The following is a 21,946-nucleotide window of genomic DNA, read 5'->3' on the forward strand; positions in this document are numbered from 1 at the left end:
TGTGATAGAAGGTACCTTGGTGGTGGCCGCATTTCCAACACTTGGGGCTTGCATTTGGATAGATCTTAGCAATTCTAGATGGTGCTAAGTACCATCTATATAGCATCTTATACTGATTCTCCTTATAGGTTGTTGCTCTCGTCAATTTAAGATTGCTATTCCATATTTCTTCCCAGTCATCAAGATTTATCTTTGATTCGATGTTTTTCCCCCAAGCAATCATTTGGTCTTTTAGTATTTCTCCTTCTCTGTCGTATTCGAGCAGGTAGGAGTATAATTTGGCTAATAGTTTGTTCTCACTACCTAGCCATACCTTATCCAAACCATTTGTCCCCATCTCTATTCCCTTGTCTTGTTTATCTTTACTATATCGGGATTTAATTTGTAAATAAGGCCACCAATCAATATGGATCCCTTGCTCTTTTAATATCTCATTGGGTATAAGGTTACCACAATTATCTAAAATATCTTGATAGGTGACCATTTTTTCCCTACCTAACGTATTTGGATGGGTCAGTGCCTCCATTGTAGATATCCGTTTTGGGTATTTTAAGTAATGTTTATGCCTAATTTCTTTCCATGTCTTCATTAATGTATCTCTAATTTTATGTTGGTGGAAACATATCCCTGTCCCTTTTCCTTTATCCCAGAGGTAGGCATGCCAGCCTCTCAATAGGTCGTGCCCTTCCAGTTGCAAAATTCTCTTGTCTCTTAATAAGGCCCACTCTCATAGCCATACTAAGTTGGCCGCTTTATGATATAGTTCCCAAGCTGGGAGTCCGAATCCGCCCCTGTTGCTTTTTTCCTGCAAGGACCGTAATGCAATTCTCGGTTTCTTCCCACCCCAGATAAACTTCCTTACTATCCCATTTAAGTCCGAAAAGTATTTTCTGTCAATACTAACAGGAATAGTTTGGAATAAGTATAGTAATTTGGGGAGAACGCTCATCTTAACAGTGGCTATCCTACCGAGGAACGATATTTGCAACTTCCTCCACCTATCCAAATCTTGCTTTATCTTTGTCAGTAAGGGTGTATAGTTATCCTCCTTTAAGGTTGAGCATCTGGCAGTAATCCAAATCCCTAGATATTTGATCTTCTTAACTATTTGGATACCCAAATTATTTACTAGTATTTCCTGTTCTCTTATTGGAATATTTTTTGTTAACATTTTGGTTTTTGTCATATTTAATTTAAATCCTGATAATTTCCCGTATTCATCTAATTCTTTCAATACTTTTGGTCCTGTTATTGATGGATCCTCCATTATCAACACAACGTCGTCGGCAAAAGCTTGAATCTTAAAGGTTTCATTCCTAATTTCCAATTCCCGTATCTCTTTATTTTGCCTAATTTTTCTTAGCAATACCTCCAGGGCTAATATAAATAAGAGTGGAGAAAGTGGACAGCCTTGTCTCACCCTTTTACCAATCCGGAAGGATTTAGTTACATCCCCATTCAATAAGATATTTGCGCTCTGTTTATCATAAATTGCTTTTATCGCATTCTCGAAATACCCCCCCGAAATTCATTCTTTGGATTTGCTGGGTCAAAAATCCCCAATTTAAGTTGTCGAAAGCCTTCTGAGCATCGAGGAAGGCCATGGCCAGCTGTTTCTCGGAGTGTATTTCATAATACTCCAGCACATCCATCACCACTCTCATATTAGACCTAATCTGTCTACCGGGGAGGAACCCGTTTTGGTCGGGGTGGATCCAATTATTTAGTATTGTCTTCAACCTACCCGCTAATATTCCCATAAATATTTTATAATCTGTGTTGAGTAAGGAGATCGGCCTGTAGTTCCTTATTTGCTTGGGATCGCTACCTTCTTTTCCTACCAATGTGATGAACGCCTCCTTCCATGATTCTGGGATCTTAGAGCCTCTCAGGGCCTCATTACATATTATCAGAAGTTTTGGTACAAGTATTTCTGTCAGATTCTGATTTTTGTATAGTTCTCCTGGGAGGCCGTCAGGACCAGGCGTTTTGTTACTCTTTAATTTGGATATTACCCCCTTCAGTTCCTCTATTGTAATTTCTCTATTTAACATTTCCCTTTCCTCCTCCTTTATCTGTGGGAGTTTCTCTTTAGCAAGGCATTGATTAATATTATCGATTGAAGTTTCCTCCTCACTGTATAATGTCTCGTAATACTGTCTGACGAACTCAAGTTTCTCCTCCTCATCCTCTAATATTCTGCCTTCCGAGTTCTCCAGACCGTCTATAACACCCTTCTCTTTCTCTTTTTTTAATTTATACGATAGCCATCTCCCGGGTTTGTTTGCATTGTCGAAATAATATTGTCTGGATTGTTTGATTTTTTTCGCCAATTCGTCCTGTTCCAGTAAATTTAATTTATGCCTTGCTGTCATCCATTGCTCTTTTATTTTAGTATCACTTGGGTCTTGTTGTAGTCTCTTTTCTGTTTCTTCCAGTTGGGCCAGCAGATCCTTCTGAGCCTTTCTTTTCTCTTTATTGTTATATATATTATGCGATATTACTAGCCCTCTTAAGTAGGCTTTCATTGTATCCCAAACACATGTTAGTAGAGTTTCCTGATTCTCATTCTCCGCAAAGAAAAATTGTAGGTCTCTCTGGAGTCTCTTAGTAAACTCTGCTTCCCTAAGAATATGGGTATTTAATCTCCATCTCCTTCGTTTAATCCTATTTTGACTCTTCCACTTAATCTCTAGAGGGTTGTGATCAGCCCAAACATTCGGGGTAATTTCAACCGAATGAATATCTAACCCTAGACTTCTACTTTGACTCATTTCTATGTGCCTTCTCCATTTTTCACTCCATTTTCCTTGTAAAGCCCAATAACTAGTTTGGATACATTAATTTGTAGTTCCATAGTCCTCCCTGCATCATATAATCTATTTAATATTTGCTGCACATTGTGCGGGCTTTCAACCAACAAAATAACATAATCTGCTCAGGGAATACACCCACCAGAATGAGTAAACTAAACATAACGTACACATTCTAAGGCATTTTCAAGATCTGTTCTATCATAAGCAATGGGATGGGAAATTTGATTTTCCACCTTATGTGACACAAAAAAGTCAAAGAGTGACTTTGATTAGTTCATCCTGTGGAACTCCAGTTCTCCCAACAAAAGTGTTCGTACATCAATGTCCCAAATCAACATGCTTCTAAGATCACCTCACACATTCCCTATACATTTATGTATAACTACATTAAACAAACAAGGAGGGAATAATGTATCTTTGTCTTATGCCTTGCCCAATGCTAAGACAGTTACTAAACATTTCATTATTCTCCCATTGCATCTCTGAATATGCTTCCCCTCTCCCTCACTCTTTGTCTTCATGTGAATTATAGTAGGGACAGATCTTGCTGAGATATTTTCTCAAGTTAATTTCCTGGAAAGGACTTAAATCGTGCTTTCTGACTATTGCCTTGGTAGTAGATCTTCCCACTGGGACATTCCCTACTTCCCTACTCCCTCTATAATAATGAATCAGCAACAATTGTTTATTACCACAAAATAATACATATAATATGTTCTATTCACTATTTCTCTGTAAAAAAAATACAAAGAAATATTGAAAATCATTTGAAATATAATTTAATATTATTAATTGTAAGAAGAATGGGCCCAAGAAGGCCAAAGTTCCTAGGGCCCACAAAAGTCATAATGTAGCCCTGCCTAATATATTGAGTCTACTTATACTTCAACTCTCCATTAAGAATGCTTTTCTCTTTTGTGCTCCTAGGCAAAATCTTTTGCTTCTTTCAAGAAATGTACAGGAAAAGTTAGTGGGAAATAAAAAGCATATGTGCTTGTGTGATGAGGATAACCTACTTCTCTCTAAAGCTATTTATATATTCTGGTTTTTTTTTCCTTGCGGGAAAACCTTGTATTTGCTGAAATGTGAAAGTGTAGAACACACAAGAAAGATATTACTCATTAATATATTCTCAACATATTCCTATTTCACTGAACACTGGAATACCTACTTACATAGGATGCCCATCCCAATTTATCAAAATTAAGAATAGTCTTCTAGATTAGGTCAAAGCCTAATGTAGTACAGCATTTGGTTCTCACAATGATACACACTATCCCCAACCTGGATGTAACAATGAGACTTCAAAACTAATCACTTTTAATGGACCTGACTTCCATGAATTGATCTAGACGCCTTTTAAAGTCATCTAAGTTAGTGATGATCTCATCTTGTGTAATGAACTCTTAATTATGCACTTCAAAAATAGTTTCAAGATGCCTCAAGATGGATTGTTCTTCTTTATGATACCTTATGAAAAGAAGCACTTTAAGAAATGGAATCATCACCCAATATTCACATTGTTTTTTTGGCTCCTGGAGCATTTACATAGATAGTGTGTGTAAAAGAGCGAGAGGGAGATCATAAGGAGATTTCTCTTTCATTTGGAATTGTCTCTATTATATTCTTAATTCTAACAACATTACCAGCCACTGACATATTTTGAATGCCTTCTGAAAATGAGTAGGCTTTCAGGTATTGATGATCAAGTTAAAATTCCTCTGCGTTAATAGCTTTACTCAAAATATAATAAACACTAGATCCAATCCAAACTATATTTTATTATTAGTAAACCTTTGCAATAGTGGCAAATTTCTGTAGCTAGAGTGTAGGATGATGGTGAAGTTTTGTTCTCCAAGCTTGTGGGTTGGTTTCCGAACATTTCGTTACCAAGCTAACGTCATCAGTGGAGTTTAGTGGATGTCAGTGGCAGTGTTCGTCTGTTTATAAGGGCTTCAGGTGTGGGTGTGTCAAGTAGGTTTATGTGATGGGTCTTGTGATGGGTCAGGTATGAGTCATCAGTGAGCCTTTTAATGGGTCTTGTGATAAGGAGATTACATCAGGTCCAGGGGTGGTATCCACTTACCTTCACTACCGGTTTGCAAATGGGAGCAATTTGCTTGCTTGTGTCACCTCTGTGCATGCACATGACCTTCCGCTCATGCACAGAGCATCAAAAACGGGATGTGATGACGTCCTGGCGGGTAGGCGGAGCCTCCCGCAGCTGCTGCTACCGGCTCACCCGAACCAGATAGAACCGGCTGAATACCACCACTGATCAGGTCCGGGTCATTGAGAGGTGAACTGCTGGTAGGGTTGTGTAGGTTGTTTGAGAGTTGGTGCTCTCTCTGGTTGGCTGTGTGGTTGACTTGGATTTTGAGAGGTTCGTAGGCTGGCTGTAGATCAGAATGTCTGTTCATGGAATTGCTGGTGGAGTGCCAGGCTTCGATAAACTCATGAGCATGGTGGGTGGTAGCATGGCTGATGATTTTTGTGTTGTTCCAATCAAACTGATGCTGTTTGGTGTCAGTGTGGGTAGAGATTAAGGATTTGGGATTGTGGCATTTGACTGCCAGCCAATGTTCGCGAATCCTGGTTTTTAATTGATGTGATGTTTGTCCCAGGTAGAATTGGTTGCAATTGTCACAGTTGATTTTGTAGATTACATTGTTTCTTTCATCTCTCTGTATTTTGTCTTTGATTCTGGATAGTTCCTGGTGAAGTGTGGCTATGGGTTTGTGGCAGTGGTGGGTTTCAAAAATGTTTATTACCAGTTCTGTGGGCGTGGCTTGGTGGGCATGGCATGGTTTGGTGGGTGTAGCTTGATGGGCATGGCAGGGGAAAGATTCTGTAAAATCTCCATTCCCTCCACACTCCAGGGGAAGAATACTGTAAAATCTCAATTCCCTCCCCAATCCAGGGGAAGGTTACTGCAAAATCCCCATTTCCTCCCGATCAGCTGGGACTTGGGAGGCAGAGAATAGATGGGAGTGGGGCCAGTCAGAATTTTTACTACCGGTTCTCTGAACTACTCAAAATTTCTGCTACTGGTTCTCCAGAACTGGTCAGAACCTGCTAAAACTCACCTCTGGTTTGTGGGCTATTGCTATTCCTAGGGGTTGGAGAATTCTGGCTGTCACTTCCAACACCCCTTTTGTGTACAGTAGAATTAGTTTTTGCATGGTGGTTTTTTGTGTGTGGTGTGGTTTGAGTGCTGTGTGTCAGAATATGAGGTTTTTGGATAGCCATTGCAGAGAAAGATGTGGAGCAGCCATTTCTCTTCTGCTTTTCTTAGTGTGCTGGTGCTGCAGTGTGTCCTGGTCCTTCTGAAGAGGGTCTGGACACAGCTTCTTTTTCTGTGATGGGGTAGTTGCTTGCAAAGCTGAGGATCTGGTCCACCTGCGTGGATTTGCGGTAGACATGGGTTTCTACTTCTCCATTGTCTAGTCTCCTTAGGTCAACATCGAGGAATGGGAGTCTGTTGTCTGTTTGTTTCCTCTTTGTGTGTGAATTTGATTTCAGGGAATTCAGGGAGTAGGGGGGGTGTTTCTTCAATTTGGGAGCATTTGATGATGAAGAAGTGTCATCGATGTAGCATGTCCAGAATTTGGTTGGATGGTAGATAGAACTATGGATTCGAGTCATTGCATGACTGCTTCTGCATTAGGCCTAATATGGATGATCCCATCTGGGTACCTTGTACTTGCTAATAGATTTTCCCATTGAACCTGAAGTATGTGTTGAGGCATAGATCCAGGAGTTTCGTGACATCATGAAAGAAACAAAAGAAATAAAAGTACTTGCTCTAATGCACTTTCAGAAGAAAAGTGTTTTTCTATATTGTACTTTGCTTAAGCAAGAATCTGCAAAATTCTATTCTTGACAGTGAGAAGAAATTTTGTCTGAACAAAGAAGCATCTGAATTTTGCCTCTAGAACTACGGACATTCAGCCTCTTTTTCCTTTATTAGCTAAATATTTTTCTCATGGTCAGAATAAATAGCCATTTTATAAAGGATTACCAAGCCAGTAGCAAACAGTATGCTTACTTCTGGGACCTTTAAAAAACCTTATAAATCAGATTCACCTGAGGCAGCACTAAATTAATTCTCCCATTTTTATTGGGCATGGAGATTTCCTCCTTTATTCATTTCAACACATATCTTTTCAACAGGTTTTACTTTATGCTTTACAATAACAAACTAACCTATGGTTCCATAATTCTTATTCTTAATGTAGAATAAATCACAGGCAACCATAGGCTGGTATGTTATTATAAGCAGAGATAATAAAATATATGGGTTATTCTCAGGAAACTTTCGACTTTCAACAAATTCTTTCAAACTTTTAAGGAATCCTTGAAGTTGGGTGGCTAATTAATTCAAATAAATAAAGAGTTACCCTATTTTATCTGTTTTACCTTTGGACTATGTGATTTTACTTTAATTATTTATTCTTGAAAATATCTTTTTTATTTTAAAATCTTTGCCAACTTATATAAGAACAAACTAACTGAGAGTATAAGTACTTAATACTTTTAATAAACTTGGCCTAATATGAAGTCAATATGTAAGAATAAGGATATTTATTTAGCATTAATAGTAAGCTTTTTAAAAGAAGTTGAGTAACCACAATCTTCAAATAATTGGCCAATCTTATATAGGTCTTGGTTTTTATATTCCTATGATTTTAATATATTTTTATAACAGTGGTTCACACATGAATATACCTTGTGATTTTTTTAATTTTTCCAGTCCTTCATGAATGTCTGCTGAATGCATATACCATCTGCTAAAAAGCTGTTGTTAGTGATGTGGAAGTTATGTATGTGGTGATCAGTCTATAATAATCAAATCAATAAACAATGGAAGTTATAGCAGTTTGACAGAAAACTGCAAGTTCACATTTTAATACACAGTATGCCTTGGGAGAGGAGTGAATCCTACTGATGGGATAACCTTTTCTCATACATTTAAATTTTGTAAATTGTCAGCTAGCCATTACAGATAGAAAAAGAATGAGATCTATTTTATGTATGAAAGAGATCTATTTTACATACCAACACACATGCAAACATATATAAAAAATATGTTTTAAAGTACACAGAAAAGCAGCTTTGTGGGAAAAATACCAGGGATTGTATTTATTCCATACTAAAAGACCAAAGAACTTGAGAAATGTCTTGTACTGTACACAAAGAAAAATGAGCCCTTTCTTACCTCTATGGGTGCTGTGTGTCTTTCTCAATCTTAGGTCCTCTTCCAGAAGCCTTGAAATTTGAGGGTTCTGTACAATATTTCAGTTGTTGAAACTGAAATAGCACTGCATTTTCTGGAGGGAAAGTTCTGATGCTGTTCCTGGAATCTGTTGGAATCACTCCCTCGACTTAAGAGTCACAGTCCCAAGTGCCCCTACCACAAATGGGACCAATTTGGCCTTGACTTTCTACATCCTCTTTAGTTCCTTCTTCAGGCACCAACCCTTCTCTAACTTCTCATACTCTTTTTTCCTGATGTTGCTGACACTTGCCACCACTACATCTATATCACCACCACTGTCTTCTGCTCCTTATCTAGTACCATGATATATGGTTGATTGGCCAGTACCTGCCTGTCTGACTGGATCCAGAAATCCCACAGTTTTAAAGGATGCGTTGTTCTTCTATCTCCACATTTTTGCAAACCATTTATGCATTTCAATAAGCTTTCTTTAGAAGACCAAAGAGCTGAGGTGCCCAGTGGTTAGAGTGCAGCACTGCAGGCTACTTCAGCTGATTGCTAGCTGCAGTTCGGCAGTTCAAATCTCAGTCAAGGGTGACTCAGCCTTCCATCCTTCTGAGGTCGGTAAAATGAGGACCCAGATTGTTGGGGGCAATATGCTGACTCTGTAAACCGCTTAGAAAGGGCTGTAAAGCACTATGAAGTGGTATATAAGTCTAAGTGCTATTGCTATTGCTTTTTCCAAATGGCAACTGGACTTTCTTGGGTTGTTGTTGTTTTAAACATTTCACTTCTCATACAAGAAGCTTCTTCAGTTCTAACTGACTGGTGAGGAAAGGAAGGATTTATATTTTTTGCTTTTTGCTTTGCTTTTTTAATTTATATGCCGCCCTTCTCCGGAGACTCAGGGCGGTTTACAATGCATTAAGCAATAGCCTTCATACTTTTGTATATTTATATAAAGTCAGTTTATTGCCCCCACAATCTGGGTCCTCATTTTACCTACCTATTCCTTGTAGTCATTTGGTCGTTAGCTCTCTATGAGTCCTTGAGGCTACTTGGGGGTTTATTTGTATCCTCAGAATCACCTGAATCAGAGTGCAAATGGGTGTGGAACCTTCTTGGGACTGCTGAAAGGACTGCATTGTAAACAGGAGATATATAGTTTTGTACGCCTCTCCCACTGTTGAGGGAAGGCTGTTCAGTTTTAACATAGTCTCTTTGATTCTACTTTCAAACCATTGGTTCTCTGTCCAGAATGTGAACTTTGCTATCTTCAATTCCACTCCATTGAGGTGGATTGAGATGAATTTTGGAAGTGGAATTGTTTTTCAGATGCAAATGGATTGCTGAATCCTGCCCTGATGAGTTTGTTGTGCCACAAATGCATGGCATAATACAGGACAACATACCAAAACCTACTGTATCTAAAGTGCTATCCAAGCAAATTGTAAAATTAAAGAATATTCCTTAGAGGTCTACATTCTTCCAGTGTCATATTTTCAGTACCTAAGTTACTTAAATGACAATTTCTTGGCCACTAATATATATTTTTGGAAGCAGAGAATAGCTACCTACTTTTCTACATTGTGCTTTTTTATTTCTCTTTATAAAAATGAGCATCTTGAATCAAAATTGAATTTTTGAAGAACTGCCAGAAAGAAGCTAGTATATTATTTGTTAATAAGGATTGATGATTAACAAAGAAGTATTATAATTTTGTAATTTCGGAAAATAGAAAACAGATCCTAGCCCAATCCTGTATATTCAATAGAACTCACTGGACTTTTCCAGGATTGTAGCCTAATTAAAATCATGTGGAATCTGTTACAATGTCTCTATGAATCCTAATTAAATTGCAGTTTTTACAGTAATACATCTTAAAAATATTCTGATGGGTTATATTTCTTCCAGTTTGTAAAAGAATAAATCTAAAAGAACGAGAAAATATGCAGACAATTTAGAGATATTCAGAAAGAAAGCCAAATGATGATAGTATGAAATCCTATCTATGGGCAGGATTCAGCGATTTCCATCGCTGAAAAATCAAAAAAATCAAAATGACAACCATACTGCTAAAAATGCCTTTCTATCATACACCAGAACTGTATTTTCCAAAATACATTTTTTTAAAAAAAATCCAACATTTTTACACTTTTAACTACATTCCACAATCAATGTTAACATGCTGTTTCTAGAAATCAACCTGGACCAAAGCATCAAGAATGATGCTAAGAAACGGGGAAGAGGCAAAGGAACCAAAATTGTGTCCAAAACAGAACCTGATAGAGAGATTTGAGTTGTAATTATTATGGAGATCCAATTCCACTCCAAAGTTCATCTCAATCCAACTTTCTCATTTCAGGCAATCCAGCTACTGGCCAGATAACCCAGCCTGACCCACAATGAGAAAAATCTTTGGGATAACCACATGAGCAATCACATGCTATTTTCTTGCAACCATAGAAGAGATCAGATCCAGCCTTGTGGTCTTGGCTCCTTAAGGGGCCAAGTCTACTGAGAGGCAAGGTGTCCTATATCTTTTCATCCAAACCTTTCAAAAGTCAAATGGCTAATGTCAACCCATAAGAGAGAACACGTACAGTACGACATATACATTTGCCTTATATCCCTAGGATACATGTTAATGACAAGCCCAGGAATTAAAATGGCAAAAATCTTGGGAAAGCTATTGTGCTTTATTGGTTGAGGTATACCATAGTGGAGCTTCAGGTCCAGCTACTGCTGGCACAACCTTGTCCAAGAGTTGACAGACTTTCAGGGTATCTCACTTCTACTGCACACATTATTAATTCTGGCCCGCGTAGCCATTCTTGCTAAATCAGAGTTGATCTAAAGATTCTTCTACAGTTTGACAGCCTGTAACTGGTCGGTAAGTATTAGCAATTAACATGTAGTCTCTCATTAGAATGGCATATAGAATCTGTCTTCCTTTTCTTAAGGTCTCAGACCAGAGAGTTGTATACAAATATTGCATTATGTTATTCTCTTATGTACAGGGTTTTAGGTCACATCCATATTCTCCTTACAAATAAGGGGATTTCTCTGTGTTTCTGTAGTGCATACCCTGTGTGTGTGCTTTTACTTATATTGACCCATCAGTTAACAATTAATAGTGGAAGCAAATAAAAAAAAATGGATAATATTATATAAGAATTCTGGTGTTTGTGTAAAACCCACACTTTAAATGGCTACAGCTATATAAATGCATTAATGACAAACAGTACATAAGGGGTGGGGAAACAGCAGTGAAGTAGCAACATCCTTCATAACAGCAATGTACCCATTCACACATGCTGTAAAGCATTCACAATAAAGCAAACTGGGATTTCCATTATTGTGTTTCTCTACTTGTTTTGAGACATCCATGGTAGAAAATAGGTGGACAACATTCCAAAGGAACTCTGACTTTACTAGAGCTGGTAAAGAGCGAGCTGACTCCTTCTAGGAAGGAAAGGCAGGCAGTCCCTTAGCCATTCCTCTTGAGTTAGGGGGAGGATAATGCTGTGTGAAGGCTCTACATCCTGTTTATTATCATCTGAACCGACCTGCTGCCTCCAGGTTTGATGGCTAACATTTCTCATTCCTGTGTGTAAAATTGTTGCTCATGCTCCAAATGACTGGAGATGCCTGCTCTTCTGTACAATGCCAAACATAAATCTTTCCTAGTTCTAATGTTGGAAAATATTTTGAATGGGCATGAATCCTAATGCTCAACCTCTGAGCAATCTCGTTTTCTTGGGAAAAACCTTATAATGATGAGATCAGAAAGTTCTTCCTTGTTTCTAGCAAGGCAGAGTTCATATACATTCCTCTTGAAGCCCTGTCTGCAACAGTTTCCTAAATGTTATGCAACTAGGAAAACCTGACTAACAATTTAGCTGAAGTGGTTAGGTCAGAGTAACCTGCTTATATTTATCATCTGAGGCAATTAATGGATTTGCAGTATCTGATTTCAATTGTTATTGAAATGATAAATATATTTTGTAATCATTCTTTAAACATTCTTGTCTCAAGATTATTTTTCACCTCCAAAATTATTAAAATTTACAGGGTGCCACATATTAATAGAGATTCTCGGTCATCCAGGTCATGGTTGCCCCAAAAGTGCTTTTTCTTTTTTTTTTCCTTTTTTTTTTTATAAAAAGTTTTTTTCCTTTTCAATTACAAAGATAAACATTCCATCTTTCCTTATGTGGTGTGTCGTCTGGGTACAAACATCTCTGGGCAACATCGTTCACCATTTGCCACATCATTTATATTCACATTAACATTATTTCTCTAAAAATAATGTTATGTTTCTCTAATAATAAGGTTTTCTAAAAATAATTTATAAATAAATTAATATTATAATATTTTAAACATTTAAACATTGTAAAGCTCTCCATTTTCTTCTTAATCTTTTCTAGTAATAATACCATATTAACATTAAACATCATTATTCTCATCATAATATACTAACAATTTTCATCTTATTTATATCTCTAACTTAATGTATTTTCTACTTGTTCTTTAGCCTTCATTTCCAAACTCTTTTTTTATTCTCCAACCATTGATAAAATACTTCCCATATCATATAATATTCAGTTTGTCCTTTCTCCTTGATTGCTAATGTTAATTTGTTCATGTCTGCACATTCTAATATTTTCCTTATCACCTTCTCATCAATGGGAATCTCTCCACTTTTCCAATGTTGTGCAAATACAATTCTAGCTGCAGTTAATACATGAATAATTAAATATACATTATTATCTTTATTATAAATTTCCGATAAAATTCCCAGCAGAAATATTTCTGGTTTCAACTCAATACATTGTTGTATCATCTCTTCCAACCATATCTTGATTTTTATCCAATTCTTCTTTGCTTCTCCATATCTTTAAACATGTTTGCCAACCTCGCCAATGGTAGATGCCATCTGTATTAAAGGTGCTTTTTCAAGAGGCAATGGACTTCAAAAGTGAAACGTCTTCAAGAAAAAACAAAGTCTAGTTGCCTCTTGAAAAAACACCTTTGGGTCTACCAGGTACCACATATCCATGTTCACCTATCTTCCATCTTGGAAAATGGTGTCTGCAGAATATGCTTCTGTCATTGAATTTTCTCACATAAAATTACCTGATCATGGGAAAACAAACTTCCTAATTCTCTTCCCACTATTTTTCTATGGTCTAAAATGTACAAGTTTGGTTTTCTTTGACCATGGGTATGGTTTAATTCTTTAACATGTTCCAATATTACTCCAGCATTACTCCTTCCCTCTCAGCTTTTGTAGTGATTTGAGGTATACATCTTTGGTCTGCATTTTCTCCATCAGAAGATGCTAACATTTAATGTACAATTATAAAATATATAACCAAATCTGTTATTTCAATGCCATTTGTGAAGTTGTATTGAAACATGTTTACATCTTTCCCCTTTATTAAATATAAGCACATTTTTGTGTATATATTCAGACATCAGTTATGCAATCTGTTTTGTATCAGTTTTTGAAATAGCCATCCATTTCATGAAATGTTAGTTTTTTAGTAATATAAATAAATATACCACTATTAAGATTCTCTTTCCTTTAATACATTTTTTAGAATGTGTAGGGTTTTAATCACTTTTTCTATTTTGTTTACATAAACATATGCTAAATATGTAACATTTTTATCTGAAAACAAAAACTGATTTAAAACATAGCCAGTATCAATATATACTAAATGAACATTAAGTCAAATTATGAAAATATTTCTTGATATTCTGAATCCAAAGGATCCTTTTTTCTTAGTTTTTGCAGTATTTTAATTGCAAAGACAATTCTTTATTGCAATTTTTCATCAGAACATTTCAATTACATGCAAATTTAACACTACTCCTTGTTACTCTATATCTTAATGTGCATAGATAAATATTATAAAGTTAATTTGCTAATTAAAGGAACTTAAAAGAGAGATAATTGTCTGTACATCTTAAATTATATGCAAATCAAACACTTGACTGATCCACAACAGAGTAGATGTAAGTCTTGGCCATTCCATTTTGAATAATATTTGGTTCTATTTCTGTTTGAATAAATAGGTTCCAGGTGTAAGTAAGATATGGGGTTTTTTTCCTTTTTTTTCTAGAATAATCTTAATATAAGAATACTTTATAGCTTTAGGAGAATGCTACAGTACAATTTTAGGTTGAACCTGTCAGAAGCCTGTCAATGAGATTAGCTTTATGGTTAGAAGTAGAATTAACACAGAGACACTTGACACACAAATTCAAGGGCTCTCAGAAGTTGCAGTCCTCTACAATACTACCTGGGAGTAAGTTACATTGAATTCAGCTAATTTCACATGCTAAATCATTTTCCATGTATGTTTTAAAAATGTATCTCTTAAACCAAAAGATTGTAATTATAGGTAAAAGTTTTAGTATCCTTTTCTGAAATGCAATAAAAAAAATCAAACTTAAAAAAAAAGGCTGCCTGAACTTCAACTCCTAAAATTCCCCAGCCAGCATGCTAAATGGTGTAAACGGACAGTCTGTTTCAACCATAAGGATTTATTATCCTACAAATAAAAGTAATAACTTTAAAATAACACCATAAAATCAATATTTTATGTCAATAAAATAACATCATAAAATCAATGTAACATCATGAAATCAACATAATGTCATGAAATCAATGAAAATAAAATGACTTTAATCTGTCAACAGTAATTCACCCTACATTAATGTAATTTTTCACAGAAGAAGGATTATGTAAGAGAATTGTGGACAGGTTCCTATTCATAAACTAAATTATCAATAAATATTTGGGAAGAATTTTATCCTATGAGAAAATTAAATTAAAATTCAAGTTAATTTTGTAGAAAGTTTAGAAAACAAACATTCATTGTTGTTATAATTAAATCATTTCTCAGTTGCTTTTTGTGCTTCAGAATCTTTGGACAATAATTTGCCACTTATAGGAGCTTTATGGGTTTGAGGAAATACAGAAAAACTGCTAGGCAAAATGAATGTCATCTATTACAAGCTGAAAATAAAGCCTTCTTTATCTTTAATAGGCCTTGTGGTTACAAAAATGAAGAGTAGGATATTTTGTTTGGGTTAGCTTTCTCTTTTGTTAAGTAAACCAATCAACAAAATGTTCTTTAACATCAAGTTAATTTCCTTGTTCAGCCATTTGAAATACAAATTTAAAAATGCAGATCTTGCAAATGCCTAGAGTTTGTTCAGCTTCCACCCCACACAGCAAAAGACTCAACTGGAAGAGTGTGGAAAATGTCATGCAAACCAGCCACATCTGCTTGCATTTCATCACTAAAATGGCAACATTTGACTTCAGCCTGACCTTGAAATTCACAAGCTGAAGTGAAAAAGAGGAAATAACTGAAAGCAACTAAAAAATAAGCAGGAATGAAAAGAAGCTGAGCCTGTAACCACATGCTGTAGAATGAATTAAAACCAAATGAGTAACATATCAGGATATGCTGTTTAACACAAAAAACATCAGTTAGATGCTTTCCTGCACTATTAAAACCATCTTTTGGTGAGATTCCGCTGGATTTAAGCTGAAATAAAGAGTTTTGTTTTCAAATTGGTGCAGAAAGTTGAAGCAACATTCTCCCCCCCCCCCCAAATGATCATTTCTGTATTTCTCTCCCTTCAATGTCCCTTTGATATTCAACCTTTAGCCTAATTTTAATATTTCTGTTGAATTATTCCATTTATCAATGTCAGTTATCTTTTTTTTTTTAAGGAAATCCTTTATTTCATCAGACATTTTTCTTGGTTTTCAGTTTGGTAAGCTTTTACTCTGGCCTTCCTTTTTGGATGCTTTTATTTCATGTCACCTTTAAACAACATATCAGCTGTCAGAACAACTAATTTAAAGGGAGTCGTGCATTCAGATTAAACTATGCATATTCATAAATCAAAGACATGTCTCCCATCAAATTTCTTTTCCTTCAGACTTACTGCGGCAATGCATCTATCATTATTTTCTTCCTATACAGCAGGCATAGTATAAAATTTACCAAAATATTGTTTGATATTTAGGGCAGTCTCTACCGTTCTTTATTTAGCTTGCAGAATTAAGTTCTGAGCTGAATCTACTGTCGTATTTAAGATGCTTTGATGTGTATTTATTTTATTGATTGCTATCCTTCTGCAATGAGGTATGTTAGGAGTGTTCATTACCTTGAGTTATTCATACAAATAAGAAAGGCAGGAAATAAATAAATAAAATAAACTCATCTACTTCTGGAAAGTCTTGAAACCTGCTTGCTGTTGTTACAGCAAATCAATATGAGACAATGGGAAGACATTTCTTGTTAAATCAAGTACAGTCATTTCTTTATATTTCTTATTTTATGCAATTTGCAATTTATTTTTATTCAAGTATTTAAATTTGAGATTGACAAAATTGGCTTTTTTAAATGTCATAGCCGTATAACGTAAGTTATAAATGGCATAGTTAAATGCAAATACATTAGAAACATATTGAATATTAACACTGCATATTTTAAGCAAACATAGCATTTGTAGTATCAAATACTAATACCAGAGCACATCAACAGTTTCCAGCTGAATACTATTGCACAATTGCCAAATACTAGCTAATATTTGTTAATAATCAAGCATCTACAAGCAAAAAAATAAAATGAATTACTCAGACAAATGTTCTAAGTAAAATTATAATACTTGATAAATATTCAAATACAGAAAACATACTTAAACACATTTTCCCCATAAAATTTCCTTTGAAACATAGCAGTTTAATAAGTCTACTTATATACATTTTTTTTCTATTAAAAAGATTTCAAATGGTGTCCTAGAATTCTTTTGAAGGTGATCTGTTTATAAGGAAGAGTCTTCTAAGGAAGCTGTTCTCTATAGGTATAGTCAGGAAAATTGATGGGAATAACTTTAGTGCTTTAGTTCAAGCTTCAGATGCTGTGGCCAAGTCATGTTTTTATTACTGCAGGTAAAACCTTAAAAGTCCCAAGCAGTGAAATCCTTTCTAATCCCATAGTATAGATGGGCATCTAAGATCTAGATAGAGACATTCACAGAGCGTCATGTCTGCTAGTGAACCTCTACCCCGTGACCCAAGAAAGGAGGTGTGCATGCTCTAGTTTGGGAAATCCTTCCCAGTTCAGATTCAGTTCCCTTCTGTTAAACTTTCAGCAATGTTTAAAATAGATCATTGATCCCCCAGTTAAAATAGTGAGGCTCTTGTTCAGTGCTATTTGGTATCATAGCTTTAAAACAGCTTGCTGTTTTAAGCATGCATGTTTGAAGTTTTTTTAAAAAAAAATATTAACTATTTTAATTGTTTTAAATTGATTGCTTTTTCTTTCTTTCTTTTTTTTTCTCTATTAGGATCAATTTTCCAAACTGAAAAATGCATTATATTTTGAAATAAATTTTATCGAATGGATTGGTATGCAAAATGCTTGGCAATCACCAGCCTAAAGGCTACTGCATGTGTCAGAAATCTTCTTCTTCCCCCCCCCCCTCGTTTCCAAAAAATATATACCTTAGCAATCTTTTTGTGACCCAGCATGTTACAATAATGGAAGCCATGCCCGCAGTGAACTCTGAATGTGAATGGATGATGTTCTAGACCTGGTAGATCAGTGGAGATTTGTTGTTCCTGACAGCAGCAACAAATTAGACTCCATCAAAATAAGATTGTTGAAATGGAGAAGACTTGGGATCATCAGAAGTGGAATTTCACCTGAAAGAATTGTTCCAAAGGTGCTTTTTTTCAAAAGGCAACTGAATTTGTTTTTCCTTGAAGACTTTTCGCTTCTCATCCAAGAAGCTTCTTCAGTTTTCATCTCTTGGATGAGAAGTGAAAGCATCTTCAAGGAAAAGCAAAGTCCAACTGCCTTTGCTTTTCCTTGAAGATGTTTTCACTTCACTTTGGGACAGCCATGACCTGGATGACTGAGAATCTCCATAGACATGTAAGGTTATGAGCTTCAGTCAGTGCTCTAACAAAATGAATTTAAAAAAGAATCCTAGATTGAGATTATGCACTGCTCATGAATTCTAATTATACGTCTTAGCTCGGATGGGTGGATCTTGGGGGGTGGGGGGGTTGTGAAACAAAATCAATCCAAGAAGACTAAAGTCTGTCCATCCTGCTGAAGTCAGGCAGATTAGAAAGGGATGCAACCATTGTAGTCCTGGCCAAAGGAAGAGATTGCAAAATAATGGATTAAGCTTGCAAAAATGCCAACTGAACAACTGCTGAAGGGCCCAGGTGTGAATTCTATAAAGACCTGTAAATTGGGCATGCTTTCTAATCTGACTACTCTGCTGGTTTCTGTTACCTGTCACAGACTTCCTTCTTCCTTTCCTTGTCTAGCTTCCAAGGCCTTGCATTGCTGGCTTGGCAGGAGCCAGATCTGATAGTAAGACAAGACAGGCACACATAAATGAGGATGCAAAGCTTGAAATTAGATACTACCTTAAATCTACCTGTCATTTACTAAATAATGTAAGATAAAAAATACGGGAAACAGCAAATGATATTTTGGCCTGAGAGAATATGCCACACTAAGAACTCTTAACATATTATTATTATTATTATTGCATCAATTATGCAAATGGCATTGCAGAATCTCATAAAAATTTCTCTAGAATAATTAAGACGAAAGCACAAAACATTTCAGTTTGCATTTTACACAGACATTTAAGCAGATGGCGCTATCCAAATTCAGCCGTCAATCATTTGTAAATATGGTTTCCAGTTTTTGGCCTTACGAACCTTTACAACCTGATCCTATACAGATTTATATGGAACTCCCATTAAGTTCAGTGGAATGCCACAAAGTTGAGAATACACTGCTCAAAAATGTCAATAATCACTAAGGAGAAGCAATTGCAACAGAGACCGAATATGATCGCTTCCTTCCGGCTTTGTTTTCTATATAGAATGTAATACTAGCCAATCAATTCTTAAACAATGCCTACATCAAAGATATCTTGAGACTAACGCAGCTAAAATTTAGAGGGAAGGATGAGAAGATTGTCAAAAGCAAAACCTTACTCATGTAGTAGTCTTAAAATGTGCAGGATGATCCTGTTCAAAACAAAAACTGCCTCTTGTAAGTTAAATATGCATTCTCTAAGCTACCAAACTCTCTACATGTATAGCCTATAACTCTGTACATTACACTGCACTCCGGTTTAACTTGTGGCTTTCCCTATAATCTTTTAAACACAACAGGGGAGTTCTATTGTAACTCTCTCTTTCACTTTAACTAATAAACACTTAGTGCTCCCTTTCAACCATTTCTCATAATATAATGGCAAAGCAGGAGAAAAATGGAAAATTAATTTGCAAAGCTTCATTTGAGAGCATGGGCTTTTTGCAAATCACAGCCCATCCTCCTTGCTTCACAGAAGACTCTTTTCAAGTTCACTGTTGTATCTTTGCCCATAGCAATTTGCAGCTGGGAGATTTACAACAGTTATTGGCGGAGGCTAAGAGAGAGATTTCCAAATGCTCAAAAAAGACAGACAGTCACATCTGACAGCTGTCCATAAAATATAATGGATAAACAGGGTGATATAAACTAGTGAGAGAGCCTCCAAAAGCGTGGCTGGGGAGGAAAAACGGGAGAAAATAAGCTTGTTAGAATTCTCTGTATCACAGCCATTTTCCCTTGACAGTTTGCCATATCCTAATATGCTCAACAAATTGGCAACCTGTCTTGATGTATTTGCATCAGGATTCCCTTAAGGGAAATGTCTATATTATTTCTGTTTGGGGAAAAGGGAAGGCTCTTGGTATGACAGATAGGTCAAGTGTTTCTTTAATAAAGCATATGGTAGCAAGAAATAGGCTATTGTCAGTGACTTGACAAATAGGTAGATTTGGTATTGGCTCCCTTGAGATTAGCCTGGAAAAGCTACTGGATAAATCACCCTTGTTATTTTGATTTAACTCTTCCACTGTATCACAGGTTTTCTTGCCTGACTCAAAGGAAAAGCTACTGTTCTGTTTGTATTAACAGAGTGCCTCTCAGGTTTCTTCTATCCAATGGTTCAACTTCAAAAGGGTTATAAAATCTAGCGGTCATCCAGAGTTTTGCAAGCAAGATTTAGTAACTCTGAACTTTGAGTCAAACAAATGTTATACATAGAGTCAAAATTGAAACATAATGTATGTGAAATGTTTCTTCCTAAAAACTGTGGTCTACAAATATCATGCTTATTTGACAACTGTGTTTTAGGATTATATTTTCAGTAATTTTGGAACCTCTAGATACTGTATAATCAAGCAGATATTTTACAATATGCCCTGCTTTTATTTTTCAAACAAAAATGTCTTTTAGACCGAATCCAGAATTAGTCAGGCTTACATTGCACTCATTGAAATCAATGAAATTTCAGTTAGTCATGAACAGGTTTAGCTGTTTAAGTATGCCTAAATCTAGACCTAATCTATGTTTAAATCACATTCTTATTCAAGAATAATAATATCCATAAAAATACACTTCTTGGATAAGACTCTAATCTGAACATGACTATTTTATAACCCCTTTAATGTGTGGTTCAAAAATTCCCCAAGTATTAGTTGGAAGTTTGCTTATTATTTATATCTCAAATTAAAATAAGGTGCATATCAACTTTTTTCAGGCAGAATGATAGGAAAACAGATGCTACATTAATTTTTAGAAATTCATGTAATAAGATCAATCATGAAAAGGCATGAACTGAGATGTCTGTCATTTTGTTATAAGTATTCTAATTCATTTCCTATTAAGATGAAAGAGAACTGAAGAAACTGAACCAAAGTACTCCATACATCAGATATCAAAATAGATGAGACAATGTAGATCCAGGGTTAAAATCCAATTTCATTAAATCTTTCTAAAAACATAAATAGTTTTGACTGCAGTTGAGTAAACAGTTCTGGGAGAAGGGAAATCCTGCTTTATCATTTTTCCAAAGAACCTCTGGAGAAAATTGATGGCATACATCTGTACAAAACAGCTTTTAATTCATCCTTATGCATTTGAATCTATTTGCACCAGAGCCAAGTCTCTGTAAGTAGGCATCCATTAAGGGACAGGAAGGCATTTGGTGATATTAGGAGGTACAAGCAACAAATACTTTTATTTGGAGGTGGGTTGAGATTTATGTACAAAACCAATCCCCATATCCCATAAAATACAGAAAAGGCATACATTTATCAGCCATGCAATGTTCAAAGCTTCCAAATATTATTTGCTCCATTGATCAACAGGCAATATCTCTTGGAACTCTACTAGAATGGAGTGTGTAAGATACAAGTGATAGAGTACTATACGTATGTTATAGAATATTCAGAAGAATCCATGCATGCACTAAGAAAAAAAAAATACCACAGTGTAATCATATATATTTCCCTTATGTTGTTGTTTTAATGAAATTTTAGTGGAAAAGAAGATGATATGCCTTAGATGTAGTCTCTAAAGAGGCAGTACTTTGATCATGGCTACCATTTTGATTTTGCTGACCATAATCTGTAGTCAGCCATGCCCTCCACAAGTCTGCTCCAAAGGATTGGCAGGTTTTCCAAACAGCTTTTGGAGGCAGAAAGGAAAATGGAATTGTGGGGGGAAACCAATAGAAGGCTATACGCATAATGTTGGCTGTAGCCCACTATGTTTCTAATCATTTGATTGTTTTTAATAAACATACTAATATTAATTCCATATATAGATGCTTATTTTGTTCATAATTTGTGATATGGTGCTAGGGGGGTGGTAATATTTATGAGTGCCTTTTTATAATGCATTTGAAGATTATACACTATTTACTGTGGGAACCATAATGTGAATTTTTTTAAAAAAAAATTCTACCATTAATTCCGAGCTAATTCAGAAAGAACAGCCAAGACTAAATCAACCAA

The sequence above is a fragment of the Pituophis catenifer genome, unplaced genomic scaffold (assembly GCF_029215685.1).
Source record: "Pituophis catenifer annectens isolate HBS135680 unplaced genomic scaffold, rPitCat1.0.hap2 SCAF_2, whole genome shotgun sequence".
NCBI lineage: Eukaryota > Metazoa > Chordata > Lepidosauria > Squamata > Colubridae > Pituophis > Pituophis catenifer.